At 38.9% G+C, this 21,762-nt stretch overlaps 1 long non-coding RNA gene across 2 annotated transcripts; it reads left to right on the top strand.

Annotated features, from left to right (window-relative positions):
- The first annotated feature begins 15,639 nt into the window (after positions 1-15,639).
- LOC135089947 (uncharacterized) lies at positions 15,640-18,638 on the top strand. 2 transcript variants are annotated; one of them, XR_010261690.1, is made up of 3 exons: positions 15,640-15,952; positions 16,133-16,233; positions 18,163-18,638. It is a non-coding gene; the product is annotated as an uncharacterized LOC135089947 (long non-coding RNA). The 2 variants fall into 2 exon arrangements; XR_010261691.1 differs by having other exon boundaries at positions 18,159-18,638.
- The last annotated feature ends 3,124 nt before the right edge of the window (positions 18,639-21,762 follow it).

Raw genomic sequence — 21,762 nt, 5'->3', positions numbered from 1 at the left:
TTGTTGTCACTTTATATCTCTTCAACATATTCAATGACCAACGCAGTCATGTTGCAAGAGCACAAACAATATCAAATTCATGAACACAACTAATATTTAATAGGTGCAATTAATGTTCAGTTAGAGAAACGCACATGATACCAACATCACATCAGTTACCATAAATATTTAAATATTCCGTAATAAAATTTTCGTACACCATACAAACCTGTCATACCAATATAGAAACGCATATAAACATCCTACTCCTCCTTTAATAAGATAGTTGATTTCAAGGCTGCGTTACGCCTTCAAGTTCCACTTTAAGTTATTCCATCCATCTCAACCCCTCTCTGGTCAGGCTCTCTGGAACCTCTGCCTCTCTCTCTACTACTGTCTAATTATCTTTGTCACTCTATTCATATACAATCGTTTGGGACTGCCTACTTCCCTCAGAAAAAAATATTTTTATTTTCGTAACATTTTACATAATTATCTACCATCCACTTTTCTCATTTACGTATGTAATCCATCCACAGGGTATCGGGGCAGTTTGGAAGTGGAACTTTAGTAGCCGTTGGTATTTTTCTATAGGCTGACCTTTTTTCTTCCTGGTGCCTCGCCTCCTGGACGGCCTACTTTCCCTTTCTGTCGGTTTCTCTGCCTTGTCCCCTACATCATTACCGTTAATCCCTTTTGACCCAGGCTGCCTTCCCAAGCGGTTTATGGTTTTCTTCCTGTTTTGTACTTTTTTGGTCCTGCTTCCATGTTTATTGATTTATCGGCTCCCTTGGTATCAAGTGCCAATTACTTTCCCGGTTGGGGTGACCTCTTGTTTTCTCCCTACTTCATCCGTCTTTTCCATTTCTTCTCATTCATTCTATCTTCTCTTCTTATTTCTTCCTTCTTTTTTGTTTTTCTCTTCCTTCTTTCGTAATAGTACAATACTCATATATACTGTGGTGTGGGGTCACCACAGATCTCTCCCCTCAAGTTCACGTGCTGAGGGGACAGGGTGAGGGCTACCTGTCCTCGTCCAGGCATGGAACGGGGATCAGTGGTAGGGTCAAGGTCACCGTTCAGGAACAACAGGTGCGGGACAACCTCACCAGCCCAAGGGAGCCCCAGTAAACAGCTTTGCGGCAACATCCACCAGTCAGCCATCACTCGTACTCGCTCCACCCGCTACAGGCGATACTATTCTCAGGAGGTGCAGAATATCCTATATATTCATGTAGTGGCAAAAGGTCCCAGCTAAAAAGCCATACATTAGATAAATAGGAAGCCATGCAGAGTTTTCAGATAGAATTGGGGAGATGACACATTTCACTATAATGGGCACACCAACAAGCAGTGTAGAAAACATTTCACAGCAATATATGTTATCAACATATGAGACCAGTAAGCAAAAATCGATCATATTATAATATGAGCAATGAAATTATTTCAGGCCTCATTTATCTCAACATTATTAGAGGAGAGATGCACTATGACAGCATCATGGATATATAGAAATAAAACCAGGGAGTTCATCTTGTAGGCATCAAAATGGTGTCAATAAGAATTACTATAAAGCAATAAGTGAGAACTCAGGCAACGCAGTCAAAGATTATACATTACTAAAATTGTACAAGATTTTACCTTGCTGTAGTTAGTAGTGCTCAAGGAGTGCTCTGGATGCTCAGAAAAGATGCCCCAATGGAGGAACCAGTGAAACTCAGTGCTAACAGACTGCTGTATATTATATATAAAATGCGAAGGTAAAACAAGTGATTGGTGACCATTTCAATAGGCCATAAGGGATTAATTTTATTGCTCTACTCTCAAAAGATTTCAAAGAAATTTTCAAATACGGCAAGAATTCGGAATATGCATGATACAAAAATTTAAACAAAGTGCAACTCAAATTCAGATCGAATATACATAATGACTGTACTGATCTATATTAATCATGACACTTTATGAATTGTGATACTAACTGCTCAATGAATACTCAAACACGTGATTATTTTCATCTTCAATTTACTATTATTTAATCTCTATTGCAGCAATCATATTTCTTATGATCATCAAATCCTTGCAACATTCATCCCAACGCTGCCACCGATGCCGTAGACCAAGATATTCCATGGATTTGATATATAAAGGCTACTAGGAAACTCACAAACATTTTCATGTTTAATTAGTAACTACTAATTAATTACATTTCTTACAAGTCAAAATTCCTCAGTCGCATTCATCTTCAGTTCATTCAAAGTTATTTAGTGTCACTTTATATCTTTCCAACATATTTATTGAGCAATGCAATCATCGTGCAATAACACAGACAATAAACACAACTAATATTCAATCAGCGCATTTAATGTTCATTTAAAAAAGAAAAAAATATATATATCAGCATCATATCATTTACCATAAATATTCATTAATTAAGTAAATCTTCCTACACCATACAAACCTATCATGCCAATATAAAATATCAAATAAACATCCTAATCCTCCTTTAATAAGATTGTTGATTTCTAGACTGCATTACGCTTTCAAGTTCCACTTTAAGTTATTCCGTCCATCTCGACCCCTCTCTGGTCATGCCCTCTGGAACTTCTGCCTCTTTGTCTGCTACCGTCTAATTCTCTCTGTCACTCTATTCTGTCTTTTGGGACTGCCTACCTCCTTCAGAAAATTATCTTTATTTTCATAACATTTTATACATCTACCATTCACGTTTCTCATTTACGCAAATGATTCGTCCACAGGCGTGATAGTTGATACAGAATGACATTCAGGGTATAGGGGGCAGTTAATATTTGTTATTTTTCTATAGGCTGACTTTTCCTTCTATTGCCTCGCCTCCTAGCCGGCCTACTTTCCCTTTCTTTCGCTTTTTCTGTTATGTCCTCTACACCATTACCGTTAATCCTCTTTTGACCCAGGCTGTCTTCCCAAGCGGTTTATGGCTTTCTTCCTGTTTTGTACCGTTTGGATCCTGCTTCCATGTTTATTGTTTTCTCGGGTCCCTCGGCATCAACCTTGCTGTTGGGGTGACCGCTTGTTTTCTTCCTATTTCATCTGTCTCTTCCATTTTTTCTTTCTCCTCACTTACTTTATCATTTCATCTTCTTTCCTTTTTCTTGTTTTGCTTTTTCTTTCTTAATAGTACAATATATATTATGGTGTGGGGTCAATATATATATATATATATATATATATATATATATATATATATATATATATATATATATATATATATATATATATATATATATATATATATATATATATATATATATATATATATATATATATATATATATATATAGTTATGAGTGGCACAAATAGTAAGAAGAGAATAAGAAGAAAGAGATGGAATGAAAGAAGAGAGAGCAAGAGAAGACAAATGATGCCTGAGGCACGATAAATGCCTTCCCGCCCTTATGTTTATGGGGGAGACCGGAATATTTGGGGGATGGGATCATGAGGGCTTTTGTGTACTGCGTGAATATCGAAGTAGAAAGTGAGAAAAAATTGGAGAGAGAGAGAGAGAGAGAGAGAGAGAGAGAGAGAGAGAGAGAGAGAGAGAGAGAGAGAGAGAGAGAGAGAGAGAGAGAGAAGAAGAAGAAGAAGAAGAAGAAGAAGAAGAAGGGCGGAGGCGAGTGACGCAAATGCCCGGTATGCGATGATGCCTGGCCGCTCCACTCAGTTTACTGCAAAACTCTTAGTCTAAAGTCGCTCCCATTCCTCATTGTATTTTCCCTTACTTCCAGCTCTACTTTCACATTGAGTCCTATATATTATTTAGTTGAAGAGTCCATCCTGCTTGTACAATAATCAGAATGCATCCGGTCCCTGAAGTTTTATCACAATAATTTTTTAAAGATAACCGATTTATTATGCCCGCTAGTATTACGAGGCGAGGCGAGCGGGCAAGGGTGTGTTGCGCCCTCATCCCTCCCCCCTCCCCCCCTGCCTGAGATGTGGTCCCAAGCTACATTTCCACGCCCCGGTCAGCGTCCAGATGTCTAGCATAGTAGACGTGCATGTGGAGGCAATGTGAGATGACTAATCGTGAACTTAAACTTAGATACCTTTTAGTTTCATAAGATATTTGTATAGTTAAAGCAGTACGCCACTGCTGTAATAAGTACAAAATAGGAGCCTCCAGAAACCTCCCTGTGGCTGTTGGGTCTTATGAATTACTGGATATATGACTCATTGACTCCTCGGCTGAGTCGAGTGTTGTATCGGAGTGGCCGGCCGACTCTCCTCCTTTGTCTTCGCTTGCTCTTATATTTATAGTATTTGTTATATTGTTAAATGTTTCTGGCCTATATACTATACTGTGTAGGAGGCAGTGTAGGGAGCTCCACCCAAGTAGTGGTGACTAAGAGGAGTAGAACCTGATGTTATGACCGTCTGTTGGAAAGATGCAAGAGACCAGAAGGACCTTGTAAACCGTGATTGGGCCGCATACTAAGTTACGCAGATGGTAACTTAGTGAAGCTCACTGAGATAAAGGCAACTGTGAGAGGGACGGGATTTGAGGTCGTTACGGAAATTGGAGACCTCGCCGAGATAGCTCGAAGCTTTGTAGCCATGTAGGGGAGACAGTTGCTTGTTTGTGTCGTTGTCCTTTGTGTGCATGCAATCTGCTTACGCTATGGAAAGAAAGGCTTGTAACAGGAGTAGCGCACTCCCAGAGTCTCCTGCCTCTGCCAGAAGTAGCAGTATAGATTTGACACAGTTTGTTGTCAGGACACAGAGTTCCATAGATGGTGCCCAAGGACGTGTCAGTCCTGTCCACATTATTGGTGCATTTTCCCAGACAGAAAGCATGTCCGAGAAGATGAGATTTAAGTTGGAGATGAGGAGAATGGAGCTAGAGGCTGAGAAGGAGAGAGAGAATAGAGAAGACTCCAGTTGGAAATTGAAACCGAGGAAATGATACTGAAGAATGAGGAGGATAGAGAAACCACGAGGCTTGAGATCAAGAAGAAGGAGATGAGGTTACTTGAAGCCGAGGAGAAGACGAGGTTTTGGAGCCCGAGAAGAAGGCGAGAAAAGAACAAAATCTTGAGTTGCAGAAGACTGGAATAGAGATTAATTCATCTCATGGTATGAGGAGAAGAAAAAGAGCAAGAGAAGATACGGTAGAGTGCCAGATAGTGAGGACTTTCAAGTAGATTCCTGATTTTGATGAAAAGAAGGTAACCGAATGGTTTAGGATATATATATATATATATATATATATATATATATATATATATATATATATATATATATATATATATATATATATATATATATATATATATATATATATATATATATATATATATATATATATATATATACATACATATATATATATATATATATATATATATATATATATGTATATATATATATATATTGTTATATTGTGTGTTATGTTATATTGTTATATATTGTGTGTTATGTTTTGGATGTGAATCCGCTGCCAACCACTTGTTGTAGATGAAGATCATTACTTACCACCGATTCAGATGGAAGTCACTGTTGCTATTGTTCTAATAGACTTACTGGTTGTTACTGGATGGTGTGATGATGTTATCAGCACTGATGTGGTGGGTCGTTGGAGTTTTGCGATAATGTTGATTTGAGAGGTAGCGTTGAGTTGGATTACGTCGGTACTGGGTTAGATATTAGAGTTTTTTTTTGGGGGGGGGGAGTAAAGGAAACACAGAAACGCGTTTTAACTTTCTTCTTTTACTGATGATAGTATAACCTATTTGATTAAGAAGTCCGATTTACACAGTACACACAAGAACTGAGACACGTGACTGATGCTTTAACTTCCCTCTCTGAACTGACATAAAGTATGCTCAGTAAAGTATACACGGTCTTTTTATGGAAATATTTATGGAAATAAAATGATTTAACTTGCCAATAGAAAAAAAAAAATAGTCACTCATATGGTTAGAAATGGGGTACTTGAGCCAATCATAAGGAGACTTTAAACTGACCAGTAACCTAGAAGCAGGTGTTTGTTTCCCTAAGGACGGGTGTGATATTCCCTTGTGAGGGAGAGAGAAGAAATCTTTAAAAATCGGACAGACTCACCACGTGGAAGACAATGAACAATAGGACACACACACACACACACACACACACACACATATATATATATATATATATATATATATATATATATATATATATATATATATATATATATATATATATATATATATATATATATATATATATATATATATATATATATATATATATATATATATATATATATATATATATATATATATATATATATATATATATATATATATATATATATATATATATATATATATATATATATATATATGACATGATAATATGACAACGATAATAAAGAGTACGTAAGCAATAATCCTTAAAAATAATACATAGCCATGATAAATATAACACATTACAATTAAGTAATGAAAGCATATACACAGGATATTGAAACTGGGAATGATGAAACCTTAGCGTTTTTATATTTAAAGGTGTGTGTGAAGTTCGACTTTACGAACTTTGAGGATCAGTTAAGTGAGGATGAAGTGTTACTTGGTGTGCAAACTTCGAACCCTTTGTTAACACATTTCAAGTGATCAACGTGAACGATTTGATCTGCTAAGGTCTTGAGATCTAGGAGCTTGACTTTGTGGCCATGGAGAGATTCAATTACACGATATGGGCCAGTGAATAATGGATCAAGCTCAGAGCTGCGATCATGAACTCTAGTATAAACGATATCACCTCTTTCAATGGAGGGATCTGTTGCTTGGCTGTGATGTTTGTCTCACATTTCACTCTGCGACGCAGTGAGGCAACCATGGATGATCTTGTGCTTATACTGGAAGTCGCGCAGACGACATTTGACTTAATCATCCATGCCGTACACAGGACGCGGAGCGCTGTGGAGAAACTCGAATGGGAGACACTTGTCTTTACCAAACAGCACAAAATAAGGAGAATCGTTGATGGAAGAATGAAGCATTGAGTTGATACAGCAGGCTAGCTGAAGAATCCATTCGTCCCATGAGTGTTTTTGCTTCTGTTATGTAACGCATAACATCAAGGAAACGTTTATTGCAACGGTCGCCGTTTGAACTAGGCGAGTGAGGTACATAGTGTTACACTTCATGATGTGAAATTCTTTACAAATCTCCTGTAAGTCAGTGTTATTGAATTCTGTGCCACTGTCAAATAAGAGGACGCGAGGAGAGTCATAAGGACAAATTACGCTATCAATGATTCCCCGACCAATAGAACAGTTTTGTCCTCGAGAGCAACGAGGATGATGAAGCGTGAGAAACTATGAACACATACGAGAAGATACTTATAACTATTCTTTGTAAGTGCGAGCTTCATCAGATCAACCGAAACTGAATCCGAAGGAGCTGAAGCGATGGGGTATGGAAGTGAGGGACTGTCATGAGCGAATAATGGACTGAGAACAAAGTGCGCAATAGTGAAAGATATCTTTTATCATATTCTGCCAGAAGTATGATCGATCGTGTTGTCAGTGCGAGGCATCTGCTTCGACCCGGATGTCTTGCGTGAGATGAGTCGTGTACATGGTAAAGGATGGTACTCACTGACGACTGAGATATCATGAACTGAAAGAAGCGCTCACTAGTATCGTTGGTAGTGATCTCACTCGACTTATACAAGAGACCGTCTTGCATGAAAAATGTATCAACACTCACTTGCATCTTAGGGAGATTAGTTTCGTCACCAGATTCAAGGTAATATGAAACTCTAGAACAGGATGCGTCAGTGTTGATGTCTCTTGATCTCGTCCATGGCTGGGATGGCAAGATTATCTGCGATGTTTGAAACAGGGGCAACATTCCGTGATAATACATCAGCGAATAAAGTGGATTTGCTACGAATATATGAAATGGTATAACTGAATTCCCGGGTCGTAATTTGCCAGCGAGGAAACTTACCTGTGAAGTTGTTGCCTTCGAAGATCTCTGTGACATCATAGTGATCGGTATGAACATGATTTTTGTACCCCAATATGAATAACGAGATTTTCACAGTTCATAATTTTCCTCTGCTTTATTGAAGAATCTTCCAGCATATGTTACTACGCGATGTTACTCAAAGTGTGTTTTTTTTTTTTTTTTTTTGCATAAGAACGGCACTGATTCCGAAACCTGAAGCGTCTATGCATAAGATGAAATCTTTCTCGAAATTAGGAAAAGCAAGGACTGGTGCTTTACAAAAGGCAGTTTTGAGCTCATGAAAACCATTTTGTTCTTTCTCAGACCAGATGAATGAAACATGTTTCTTGAGGAGATGAGTGAGAAGCTGAACAATATGACTGAAATTTTTGATAAACTAGCGATAGAATCCAGCAAGACCAAGGAATAGTCTGATCTAATCGATATTGTAGGAACAGGGAATTTTTTTACAGCATTTACCTTGTCATTTAAAGTGTGAATGCCAACTCTGTCAACCTTATACCCAAGGACTTGCTGCTCGAGAAATGAGTATTTGCTGAGTTTCCTTTTTAGGCCAGCAACTTGAAAACGTGACATAACGAGAGATAGTGTGTGAAAATGCTCTTGGAGATTCTTGGATGCTATGATAACGTCATCGAGGAAGCAAAACACACTTTTGCCGATGAGACCGGAAAGAACCGAGTTCATTATTCTTTGACATGTCAAGGGCAAGTTACGTAAACCTTGAGCCATGCGCTTGAACACGAATTGGCCAAAATAGATAGTGAGAGCAGTGTAAGGCCGTGAACGTTCTTCGAGTTCAACCTGAGAGAATCCGGAATGTAAATCTACAGTAGAAAATACCGCATTTGACTCACCCAAAGACTGAAGATCTCCCAATCTCGGCATCGGATATCGGTCAGGTATGGATGCATTTAATTTTCTAAAGTCGACGCCAGCCTCCTTGTTTCTTGGGAACGAGTAACAGAGGGGCGTTGTGAGGAGAACACGCAGGCTCACCAACATCCTGACGCAACATACCTTGCACAACTTTGTCAAGCAGAACTCATCAGCCGCATGACACCCTGTAAGAGGGAGTGTAAGATGGTTTGGACCCCAGCGTCAGGTGGATACTGTGGGTGATAACGCCTGTGTGGCCCATAAGCTGGAGAAATATTTGTGATGTTTTCTTTAGCTGGTCACTTGAACACTACCATCAAGTAAATACCATTCCTTCAACCTTAAAATCAAAAGCTTACCGTTTGGCTTTGTCAAACCAAGATCTCTGATGAGGTCATTGAGGTCTCTTTGGTTTGAGTAATAAGGATTTCTCCCAACTACAACTGTATCTGTGATGTCACAGTCTTCCTTTCTGTTTAGCTCATCTTTTGACTTGCTGCTTTCTTCTGATACTTGACTTCTTTCTGGAGGAGCTGGTACAGAAAGTTCAGCACTGTGAGGTACTGGTGCAATGGAAGATGGAATGTCTGGATAGAAAAGAGCAGGTGCATTTTTCACAGATCGTCGTTTGAAAGCCTCCACCATGCAAAAAAAGCAGTCAGTTGAGTGATCAGTAGGTTCACGCTATATTCTAGGAATAGCAAATCTCTTGGCTCTGTTTTCCCCCTTATACCATCCTGTAAAAGAACTACAGTATGAGTTTGTTAAACTTATTTAATTTTTATTCTTAATTCCTAATTGGATTTTACTCTTGAAAAACTAACAGCTATTTTATCTTATAGTGTTCTCTTACAGTGCTCACAAGCAAAATGAAATGCCCAGGTCTTGTCTTGGTCCCCAGCTGGCAAAGCAAAATATGCTTTGTAAGCTTCACACATTTTTCCAGATGCTGTCACAGAGAACTTCTTTGCTCTTGTCTTGATGAATTGACCACATATGTAGCAGAATGCATTTGGTGAATGATTGCACCCTCTTGATGCCATTTCCCCTCTTGTGATGGCAGCCAAAGCAGAACTGATTGGTGGTCTGCAAGCCCCTAATTTTATATAGTCAAGCAGTACTCTAAAATATTCTTAGTCCTTCTAGAATGTGTTCCAGAATGTTCTCAATCTTTCTAAAATATTATTGAAACTACTTTAAAATATTCTGAATCATTCTAGAAAATTATTCTAGAAAATTCTAGATTCTAGAAAAATTCTAGAAAATTCTGATTTTAGAAAATTCTGGATTGACATTTCTACTGTATTCTAGAAAGTTCTAGAATATTCTTGAAATGTTTACATTGAAAAGAAATGAAATGTTCCAGAAACTTCCAAAAGTGTCTTGTAGAACATTCTGGAAGATTTGAGAAGATTTCTGATATGTAAGCAAATTCTTCTAAATACAAGAAATTTCTTGCTAGATCTGATCATTTCAAGAATGATCTTATTAAAATGAAAAATCTTTAGAACACTTTATATTCTTTCTTTTATTGTTTTAACTAGTTTGCAATATTTCAAATGCTATTAGATAAGCAACTGAGATTTTGCGAGGGTCTTTACCTGACATGAAAAATGTTAATTCATTGTTGTAACCACAAAAGCAAAGTTTTAGGATAAAATTTTTTTTTCTATTTTGTTTAGATAGAAATAACTGGAAAATTATGGTTTGAGGCAAAGGACAAGACAAAACTGAAATGTTCTTACATAATAGCAGGGCTGGAGAACTTTTTTTTCCTATCTAGGGCCATTCGGAAAATTTACATAATTCGTGGACTGTACAAAAATAATTAGCTTAAAAACAGCCTGAGTTTTTCCGTTTTTTTTTTTTTTTTTTTTTTTTTTTTTACATATTTAAGTTACCCGTAATATATACCTTGGCTGAAACTGGTTCTATTTAGTGAGATGCGTGATGTCAACCGGCAATGAAGATGTTGTCACTCATAGGTGCTTTTCCAGATTTACGTCGGTCAGTCTAAGCTTTGAAAAGAACTGCTCGCAGCAGTAAGTTATCCCGAACACAAATACATATTTTATTGCATATTTTCTCAAAGTGGAAAATCCAACTGCATTCATGTAACATTTATAAAACTCAAACAATGGGAGGTTGGTGTATCTAGATTTCAATTCATCATCGCTCTGCAGCTGAATGTTTTCGTGTTGCAGGTTATTAGGTACATCAATGGGTTCTACATTGAATGGTGTAGCAATGATATCCAGTTCATGTTGTTTACTTTTCACGTCCTTGAATGTTCACAGTTAGTTTTGCATCATCATATTGCACCATCACATTCAGAAAGATGTAGTATTCAGAAAGATGTGGTGAGAAAGTGCAATCTTTTTGTTGCTTTTGAGTTGCACTTTCCACAGCTTTAATTTAGCTTTAAATGACTTGAAAGGCGAAAGATGATATGCTGGTTAGGGCCCTGCAGCTTAATCTTCAACTGAGGGTATTTTGTAATGTCTACTATGCACACTAGATCACACATTCACTTCATATCGCTGAATTCTGTGACAAGTTTTCCTCCATCTGCACAAACTGCTTGACTCCGACATTTCATAAAACAACTCACCCACCGCATTTCACACAATGATTAAACAAAATCAACGTATTAAAAACTCAAGATTCGTCAGGAACCTCTTAAGCTGGCGGCTGCTAAGACCTCTTTCTTTGCTAAATTTATGAACGACACTAATGTTGACATCACATTGCTGAGCCGCAGCGACTGTACTCGAAGACTTTTCTGGTGTGTGTGTGTGTGTATATATATATATATATATATATATATATATATATATATATATATATATATATATATATATATATATATATATATATATATATATATATATATATATATATATATATATATATATATATATATATATATATATATATATATATATATATATATATATATATATATATATATATATATATATATATATATATATATATATATATATATATATATATATATATATATATATATGGTATATATATATATATATATATATATATATATATATATATATATATATATATATATATATATATATATATATATATATATATATATATATATATATATATATATATATATATATATATATATATATTTATAGTAACAAGAAAGCAGAGGAATTTCTTAAGGTAATTCAGGATAATTTTTTAAAACAGGTAGTCGTAGAACCCACAAGGGGGAATAATATTCTAGATTTAATTCTTACTAACAGGGAGGAAGCAGTCATGCAGGTAGAGGTTGGAGGACAGCTAGGTAACAGTGACCATAGGGAAATTAGGTACAATTTAGAATGGGAAGAAACTGTTAGAAACAAAAACACTAGTAAAATACCTGACTTTAGGAGAGCAGATTTTGAAGAATTAAAAAGGTACCTCCAAGGAGTGGACTGGCAAAGGATGCCGTGTGAGGTCAGGTCAGGGACGGAGTTCAGAGAGATAAGGCAGGATGAGAGAGGTGAGGTGAGGCGTGAGGGTGTAGGACAAGAGGAGGGAAGATGTGTCCGGAAGGGAGGAGGAAAGAGGAAGAGGGGAGCTAGGTGTGAGTATGTTGGAAAGTCAGATCATGCTGAAATGAGAGAGGTGAGGTCGAGGCGAGTAGAGGGAGTGGAGAGGATGGTAGGGGACTAGATGAGGGGACTAGGTGAAGTAAATGTAGATGAATTGTATAAATATTTCGTAAAGTTCATACAGGTCAGTTAACAAATATCCTGTATAGAACAATAAGATCACAAAAAAATGACCCTAAATGGATGACTGCTAGGTTAAAGCATTATATAGGGCGTAAGAGAAGTATATATAGGAGATTAAGGGCAGGTGAAGAAGTTTTAAGGACACAATATAATGAATTAGTTAGAACAGTCAGGAAGTTAACGAGGAAAGCTAAGGACAATTATGAATCAAAGGTAGCCAGCCAGGCGAAGACGGACCCCAAGGGATTTTATCAGGTATACAGGACGAAGAATAAGGATACTGTAGGTCCATTAAAGGCAGCAGATGGGGAGCTGGTTAGTTCTGGGGAGGAGATTAGTAAACTTCTGAATAATTATTTTTTAACTGTCTTCACCCAGGAAAACATGCAGGATATGCCAGATAGTGAACAGGTGTTTAGAGCAGATGAGAATGAGAAGCTGACAGATATTTGCATAACTAGGGAGATAGTGGAACAGGAGATAGATAGGCTAAAAAAGTTCAAGTCACCAGGACCTGATGAAATATATTCCAGAGTACTTAAGGAATGTAAAGAGATTATTAGTGAGCCGTTAGTTTCTATCTTTAGGAAATCACTGGAGTCGGGTGAGGTACCAGTAATGTGGAGGCAGGCTAATGTAGTACCCATCTTTAAGAAAGGAGATAAAACTTTAGCCTCCAACTACAGGCCTGTCAGCTTAACTTCAGTCGTAAGTAAAATGTTAGAGTCAATAATAGCTAGGAACATTAGGGAACATTTAGACAAACATAACTTGATAAATCAGTCACAGCATGGCTTCACGAAGGGGAAGTCTTGCCTGACTAACTTGTTAAGTTTTTACAGTAAGGTGTACGAGGCAGTAGATAATGGTGATAGTTATGATATCTTATATCTGAACTTTAGTAAAGCATTTGACAAGGTACCCCATCAAAGGCTCCTGAGAAAGGTTAGGGCACACGGGATAGATGGGAAGGTGTTAGGTTGGATAGGGTCATGGCTTGGTAACAGGCGACAGAGAGTGGTAATAAACGGCTCGATATCCGAGTGGGGTCATGTAATTAGTGGGGTGCCACAGGGATCAGTATTAGGACCATTGTTATTTCTAATGTATATCAATGACTTGGATAGTGGAATTAGTAGTGATGTTAGTAAATTTGCGGATGACACAAAGATAGGTAGATTAATTAGGTCAGAATCGGATGCCATCGCCTTGCAGGCAGACTTAGATAGAATGAATGAATGGACGGATAGATGGAAAATGCAATTTAATATCAATAATTGCAAAGTGCTTAGCGTAGGTAGAGGAAACCCACACAATAGGTACACATTAGACAACCAAACTCTGGTAGGTACAGGGTACGAGATAGATTTAGGAGTTATAGTTAGCTCTGAACTCCGTCTAGGGAAACAATGCATAGAAGCCAGAAACAAGGCAAATAGGGTACTAGGATTCATTTTTAGGAGTGTTAAAAGTAGAAGGCCGGAAGTAATATTAAAGTTATACTTGGCGCTGGTCAGACCTCATCTAGACTACGCGGTGCAGTTCTGGTCCCCACATTACAGGAAAGATATAGGTCTATTAGAATCAGTACAGAGGAGAATGACTAAAAGGATACAGGGGATGAGGAGTATTCCTTACGAGGCGAGGTTGAAGCTGTTAAATTTACATTCCTTAGAGAGACGTAGGTTAAGAGGGGACCTGATAGAAGTCTTTAAGTGGTATAAGGGTTATAACAAGGAAGATGTAAGCAAAATTCTTATGATCAGCAACCAGGGTAGAACAAGAAATAACGGGTTCAAGCTTGAAAAATTTAGGTTCAGGAAGGTGATAGGAAAAAATTGGTTCTCAAATAGAGTGGTAGATGAGTGGAACGGACTGAGTAATCATGTAGTTAGTGCTAGGACACTAGAGAGCTTTAAGAGAAGATTAGACAAGTTTATGGATGGGGATAGCAGATGGAAATAGGTAGGTGTTTTTCATACAGGGACTGCCACGTGTAAGCCTGGTCGCTTTTTGCAGCTTCCCTAATTTCTTATGTTCTTATGGTATATATATATACGAGTATATATATATATATATATATATATATATATATATATATATATATATATATATATATATATATATATATATATATATATATATATATATATATATATATATATATATATATATATATATATATATATATATATATATATATATATATATATATATATATATATATATATATATATATATATATATATATATATATATATGTGTGTGTGTGTGTGTGTGTGTGTAATCACTCGTATATCACTTGTATCATCATTACTACAATTATTACTGCGCTGACAATACCACCCTGCACTTTTCTAGGTCTTTTCGTAGACATCCAACCCTTCAGGAGTAGACATTTCACGCAGGGAAGCCTCAGAACGCCTGAATTCTGATCTCTCTAAGATTTCTGATTGGGGCAGAGCAAACTTGGTATTGTTCATTGCCTCAGAAACTCAATTACTCCATCTGTCAACTCGACACAACCTTCCAGACATCTATCCCCTCTTCTTCACTGACACTCAACTGTCCCCTTCTTCTACACTGAACATCCTCGATCTGTCCTTTTCTTATAATAATGGATCGTTTACATTGGGCATTAACATGATTTTGTGTGTTGGTTATTTTGATATCACTGACTTGTAGATTTATTTTCAAATTATCTTTCACTGCATTCATGATAACGTTTTAGCATTTTCTTGTGATTTGTCTGGTAACCCTGAAACAATGAAGATTTCTGTCACGATGCTCATATTGGTCCATTTCATCAAGAAGTGTTTCAAGGGATTAGTTTAAGATCGTTCACTTCGTTGTTCGCATATTAATGCGTCTTTTTTGGACAGTTCATCCTTCAACGTATCTATTTGTTTTAAATCGTTTTATGATCATTTAAATTTTTACAATGTCTTTAATTCTTGTGAGAATGAATCTGACAAGCTGTTCGACTCATGTTCGTTCGATTCAGTGTTGTCGCAGCCTACACTGTTATCGGACGATAGTTGCCGACTCTGCCGTGGCTGTTCAATGGAGCGCCGGTTAAGCCTGCCTGAAGTAGTTGTGTTGCGTCTCGTGGAAGTCATGGCATGAAACTCTGTCAGGATATTCTTGCAGAAATCAGTGAACTACAGCACAAATGTCTATGTTGCCTCAGAGTACTTTCAGAGCGGCCAGACCAACTCTCGAATGATAAATTATTATGATGAGTGGTAGTGGAAAGGAACAGTCAGGAAGATGTGTCTGCATTCTAAGAAGTCCCGAGAAATATCAAACAAGATTACAAAAGCTTATATGAACTCCTGTATTACGGTATTTTTTATTGCATTTCAGTCTATGTTCCCCGTGCCTTTTTTTGTGGATGTGGCGCGTTATTCGGCCACTATTTGGATCATTTTATCATTTCACCTAGATTCTAAATTTATTTATTTTTAAAGTAATTTTATCTAATTTAAAATAATATTCATGCATCTAATAGTGTTTCTTCTACAGTTTATCAATGCTGTGTATATCACTGGAATACCAGGTAACTACCAGTTCAGCGGTCCCGTAGTGATGATTCTGGACATCATACAGGACCATCTTGGCATATGGTGAGTTACATTGTTTATTTCATATTAAATCAGGGGCAAAATAATCATAAATGTACCTTCGTAAAAACTGGCAATACCTCGTATCATATTTTATATCATATATTTCATAAATATATTTTTATAGAAATTTTCAGCAAAATTAACTGAAAGTACTTTTTTTTTTTTTTTTTATGAGACTAACACTGAAAAGATGCTTCAAGATTTCTATAATAAGCTGAGAAACAAATTTCATGTTCTGTACCAGATTATTGGGAAACTTCCTCTGCATTTTTCATTTTTTTTAATTTTATTTTCACCATCCCAACATACACCATTTCAACAAGATATTACCTAGAAATTTAGATGCCAAATCACCGTACACCATTGAAATTATTTTAATTGTAGATATTCAATATTTCAAAGTTAACAAAAAAATCAAGAAGACAGGGTGGTGTGGTCTTTCCTCACGTTCAGATTTATTTTTAAAGTACAGTTTATTTTGATATATACAGTAAAATCCCTCTCATCCGGCATTCGAGTATCCGGCAGCTTCAAGTATCTGGCACATTTTTTCCCGAGCCTTAAAATCAATAAAAAATCAATGTGTACTCATAAAATCGACTAAAATTCCCGCGCGAGGCATACTTTATCCCCTCGCCACGAGAGCGCACTGCTTCGCGCCACCCGCAGCCCACTGCACTGTGTTTACTCAGTGACTCAGTCCCGCGTGTGCACTGTTTATCGCCTGACGCCTTCATCATGCCTAAAGTCGTAGAAAAGAGGAAGCGTATTGTGCTTACACTTAAGCAGAAGGTAGACATTTGTCGACGATTAGAGAGAGGTGAAAGCAGGCAGCAACTAATGGCGGAATATGGTGTGGGCTCATCAACTATTTATGACATTAAATATTAATTTAACTTCTATTCAAGTATCCGGCAACTTCTAGTATCCGGCATGTCGGCGGTCCCGTTGATGCCGGATAAGAGGGATTTTACTGTATATATATATATATATATATATATATATATATATATATATATATATATATATATATATATATATATATATATATATATATATATATATATTAGACAAGTTCCAATATAAAGATGAGGTGAGCAGGGACACACCAGGAACTCTTCATTTATTGAAGTCGTAACGTTTTACCTTATGCAGAAGGCATCATCAGGCTAAAAAATAAACCATCTTTGAGTATATTATAAAACATAAAAGAATGTAAAGCGCATAAAAACACTAAAATATGGACAAATCGAGACGTAAAAAAACGAAACACGAAACAAATAAATAATATATAAGTGAAACGAAAAAAAAAGAAATAAGTAAATAACCATACTGAAGTAAGACTAGCTATAGATGAATATATATATATATATATATATATATATATATATATATATATATATATATAGAGAGAGAGAGAGAGAGAGAGAGAGAGAGAGAGAGAGAGAGAGAGAGAGAGAGAGAGAGAGAGAGAGAGAGAGAGAGAGAGAGAGAGAGAGAGAGAGAGAGAGAGAGAGAGAGAGAGAGAGAGAGAGAGAGAGAGAGAGAGAGAGAGAGAGAGAGAGAGAGAGAGAGAGAGAGAGAGAGAGAGAGAGAGAGAGAGAGAGAGAGAGAGAGAGAGAGAGAGAGAGAGAGAGATTCCTGATGTGCAATAAATGCTTATTCACATCACTTGCTTACATTAAAACCCAGCGGCCTCCCACATAGTCTTCTTCACCTCTCAATTTTACGTGTTTCCTTTTATCCTCCGAAGTTGAGTTTAATGCATAATGTAGAAGGGGGGCCCACCCCTCCTCGTATAAAATTGTTAAATCCATAAGTAATGATTTATTATTATTATTATAATTATTATTATTATTATTATTATTATTATTATTATTATTATTATTATTATCATTATTATTATTTATTTATTTTTTTTCAAGCAAGATTGTGCGCTGGGTGGAGGATGGCGAGTGGCGTGACTGGCTACTCCCCCCTCCATGCCTTTCCCGTCCTCTACCCGCTTCGTCATATTCGTCCTCTTCCCCCATCGTCACATTAATCACCGCCTGCCGCCTGATACCTTTACGGCAGGACGTGTAACAGCGTGAGAGATTTAGAGTCCGAAGGAAATCCTGCGCGTGAGTGGGCTGGCGTCCTTCGTCTTGTTGGCAGTCTCGAGAGCGGGGCCTGTCGGCTATTGTGTACTTGTTTCATTCATGTTTCGTTCCGTTAAATGCGACTTATGTTCAGAGCTCACTGTTGGGGCTTTGGAACCAGAGGACTTCGTAATATTCTGCTGTTTGCGATTGTCTGTTCTCTCCCGGGGCTTTAGCATTATACCGGGGGTATTTGCCAGTCTTCCACCAGATCACAAATAGACCTCTCTCTAGCAGGAGGCTGTAATTTTCTGTAGGCGTGGGTGGCCCGTCTCTTGTGTGAGGTTGTCCACAGAATATTATAAGCCTCATATCTGTGTGTTCTTTGTCCTTTGTCCCCACCCACCCCCACCCCCTAGCACGTGGTTTGCGACTCTGTCTCACCTTGTGAGTTTATTGACAATTGTAATACTCCCTTCCCGGTTGGTGAGTTAAATTGAGTGGCGTCCTATAGGTTCTGATAGCTGTGGCCGAGCAGTAAATGCATGGATTCATCGTAAATTTGTCCTGCACTAGGCTATGCAGGTGGCAGTTGGCAGCTGTGAGAGGGCTGAACCTGGGTTGTAACAGAATTAACAACCTCGGCAGGATAGCTGGTATCTTCGTAGGGGGAAGGAGTTGCGTGTTGTTTGCTTGTTTGTCCTTTGTTTGCTTGTACTCAGCCTTACGCTATGGAAGGGAAAGGCTGGTAGCAGGAGTGGCTCGCGCCCTGAGTACCTTGCCTATGCAGAGAGTGGCAGTGTAGATCTGGCACAGTTCGGAATCAGAACACAGAGTACTACAAATAGTGTCCGTAGTAATATAAGCCCCACCCCACAGTGTAGGTAAATTTTCTCAGACAGAAGGCATGTCTGAGGAAATGATATTTAAGTTGAAGATGAAGAGATTGGAGATGAAGGAGGCTAGAGAAGCCAAGAGACTGAAAATCGAAAAGGAGAGAGAAATGAGAAGGCTTCAGTTGCAAGTCGAAGACGAGGCTATAAGACTGAGGAGAGTAGAAAGGCCAGGAAGCTTGAGGCAGAGGAGGAGGCGAGGATGTATGAAAGGGAGAGAGAGAGAGATGAAAATATTTGAGACTGAAAGAGCAGAGGAAGCAACTGAAAAAAAAAAAAAAAACAATATTTGAGTTGGAGAAGACTTGGATAGAGGTTAATTCATATCATGGTCTGCGGAGAGATGAGGGAGTTAGGGAAGAGGAGCTGAGAAGTAAAAGATCGTAACCCGCAAATCCGCCATTTTTTAGCATCGGATTCCGGGAGTTTCAGCTGTCCTCTTTGATGTGGCAGGAGAGTAGCGATACTCGGCCATTTGGCGAGGCGTTGTTAGTTCGCCATAGTCTCTCAGGACTCCTCTAGATCCAAAAAGGACAAAGGAGAGTGTGATGCTTATTACCCCCAAATTCAATAACCAGCCCACCTGTTACCACTGCAAAGCTACGGGATACTTCCGATTTAATTCCCTGAAGCTGGTTACGGCTTCAGCCCCTAAACCAGGGAAAAGAATAGCCTCCGGGAAGGCAATGTTGTATAGGGGCATCAACGTTGTCGAGACGTTTGCCACAGTTAAGGCACTATTGAGATTGCTGGAGTGAAGTACCCTGTCATTCTGCTGCGCGATGCCGTAGCTCAACAGTCTCTGTGTAGAAATATTACAGGGAGGAGAATAACCTCTGCAAAGGTAGTGTTGTGTAGGGGCATCAACGCTGTCGAAAAGTTTGCCGCAGTTAAAGTGAAATTAACTTGCCCGCTAGTGACCACGGAGCTGTGGGTGACACTAGCAGATGGCCTGCCAGTGTTGGGGGTCGACTTCCTTTTAGAGAATGACCTAGCAGATGGGAGAGTTTGGATGGAGCCCCCATCCGCTGACACCATCTCTGATGTGGAGGCAGTGGAGGTTCCTGACTCAATTAATGTTATCATTCGCTCCATGATAAGGCAAGTGGAGTGCTCTGTGACCCATGGGGCCGACTGCAGGCAGGCAGGGCCACCCCTGGAGGAGTGTAGAAGTGGTGTTGATGTCGCAGATGGGGCAGAATGCCTAGAGGCCTGTCCCACTGCTGGCAAGGGTTTCATAGTGCTGGGGCTGAGTGCGACGGAGCACAGCTGCCACATGAAGTACGTGACTTGTTAAAAGGGTGTTGCTGATGGTGAGACTGAAGAGAAGGGTTTGGATGTTTTTTTTTTGCTGGCTTGCCTCACTCTGTTGAACACCCTGGATGTGGCGCTCAGGCGGAGTCGTCACCTTGTTTGGAGGCTGTGGGTGCCGGTACTCAGTCCGAGCCTCAGCCTGGTGTGTCTGGTATGTTAGGGGTTACTGCCGAGGGTGGGAAGGCTCCTAACTCTGCTGGAGAGGTAGCAGTTTCCTCCCGTGCAGAGTATACCGGAGGCGTGGATCAGGCTGATACCATGCTGGGACCAGACATGGTAGGTATTAGCTCACATAGTGAGCCACCCCTTTTGACAGCCAATGATACAGCTACTAGCGTGCCCAGGGAAGGTTCTGTCCCTCAAGGACGAGGTGCCCCACTTCTTGCCGAGGCAGGAGTGGACGGCAAAAAAGCAGAAGGTTGGGCGGAGTTAGTAATAGGTAGTAAGAATATCCTGAATGGCCCGTGGAGAGAGGACAGAGGTTTGAAGCTCCAGTGTGTTGTCCCATTCGTAGTTAAGGAGGCACGGGTGCAGGTAGCAAGTAGCAGCACGGTGTTTGGCCGCTTTTGAGTTAGGATGAGCGTTTGCCGCGGTTTTGGTGGCCGGACGTGGCCATGTTTGTTGATTATTGCTGCGTTGTTCAGGCGGGCAAGCCTGATTACCTCTTGTCTGTGTTATGGCTGGTATTGTTTTCTCTGGTGTGGGGATTATAAGAGATGCTACTAGACCGATTCTTCCTTGTAGTAGCTGTGAAACTATGGTGGCTGACGTCGGTGCCACAGCGTGGAGTCGAGAGACTTCAGTGAGGCTGCCGGTGATAATTTATTGCTTGCTGCTCAGGAGGCACCCAAAACATTGCTAGGAGCCTCGTGTGGCCAAGTTGTTGTGAAGTGTCAGGTGCTGGGCCTGAGTAGGACAGTATGTGGTAATGGATGCCTTCCTTCTCAAAGCGACAAGGAATCAGGTTTACTAAGAATGAGTTGCAGGCGGGAGCAGTTACTGGGACTCGTGAAATTCGCCTAAGTGCATGTTGGCCAGACTCGGGATGGAGCCAGAGATTGCTGTACTTGGATGGCTAAGTGCAAGAGTTTTGCTCTGTGTGCGGGAATGGGTGTGCTGCGTCCTGGATAGGAGAAGCAGTCAGCTCCTTGTAGCGCTTCTAGTGTCATCGAGTGGTCGGCGGGAGAAATGTGGGTAATCCTCACACCAGCATGATAGTAGAGGCCAGTATAGGTTCTGGG

This window comes from Scylla paramamosain, chromosome 34 (genome assembly GCF_035594125.1).
Source record: "Scylla paramamosain isolate STU-SP2022 chromosome 34, ASM3559412v1, whole genome shotgun sequence".
Lineage (NCBI taxonomy): Eukaryota > Metazoa > Arthropoda > Malacostraca > Decapoda > Portunidae > Scylla > Scylla paramamosain.
Note: the sequence above shows the minus strand (reverse complement) of the source record. Positions and strands in the feature narration are given on the sequence as shown.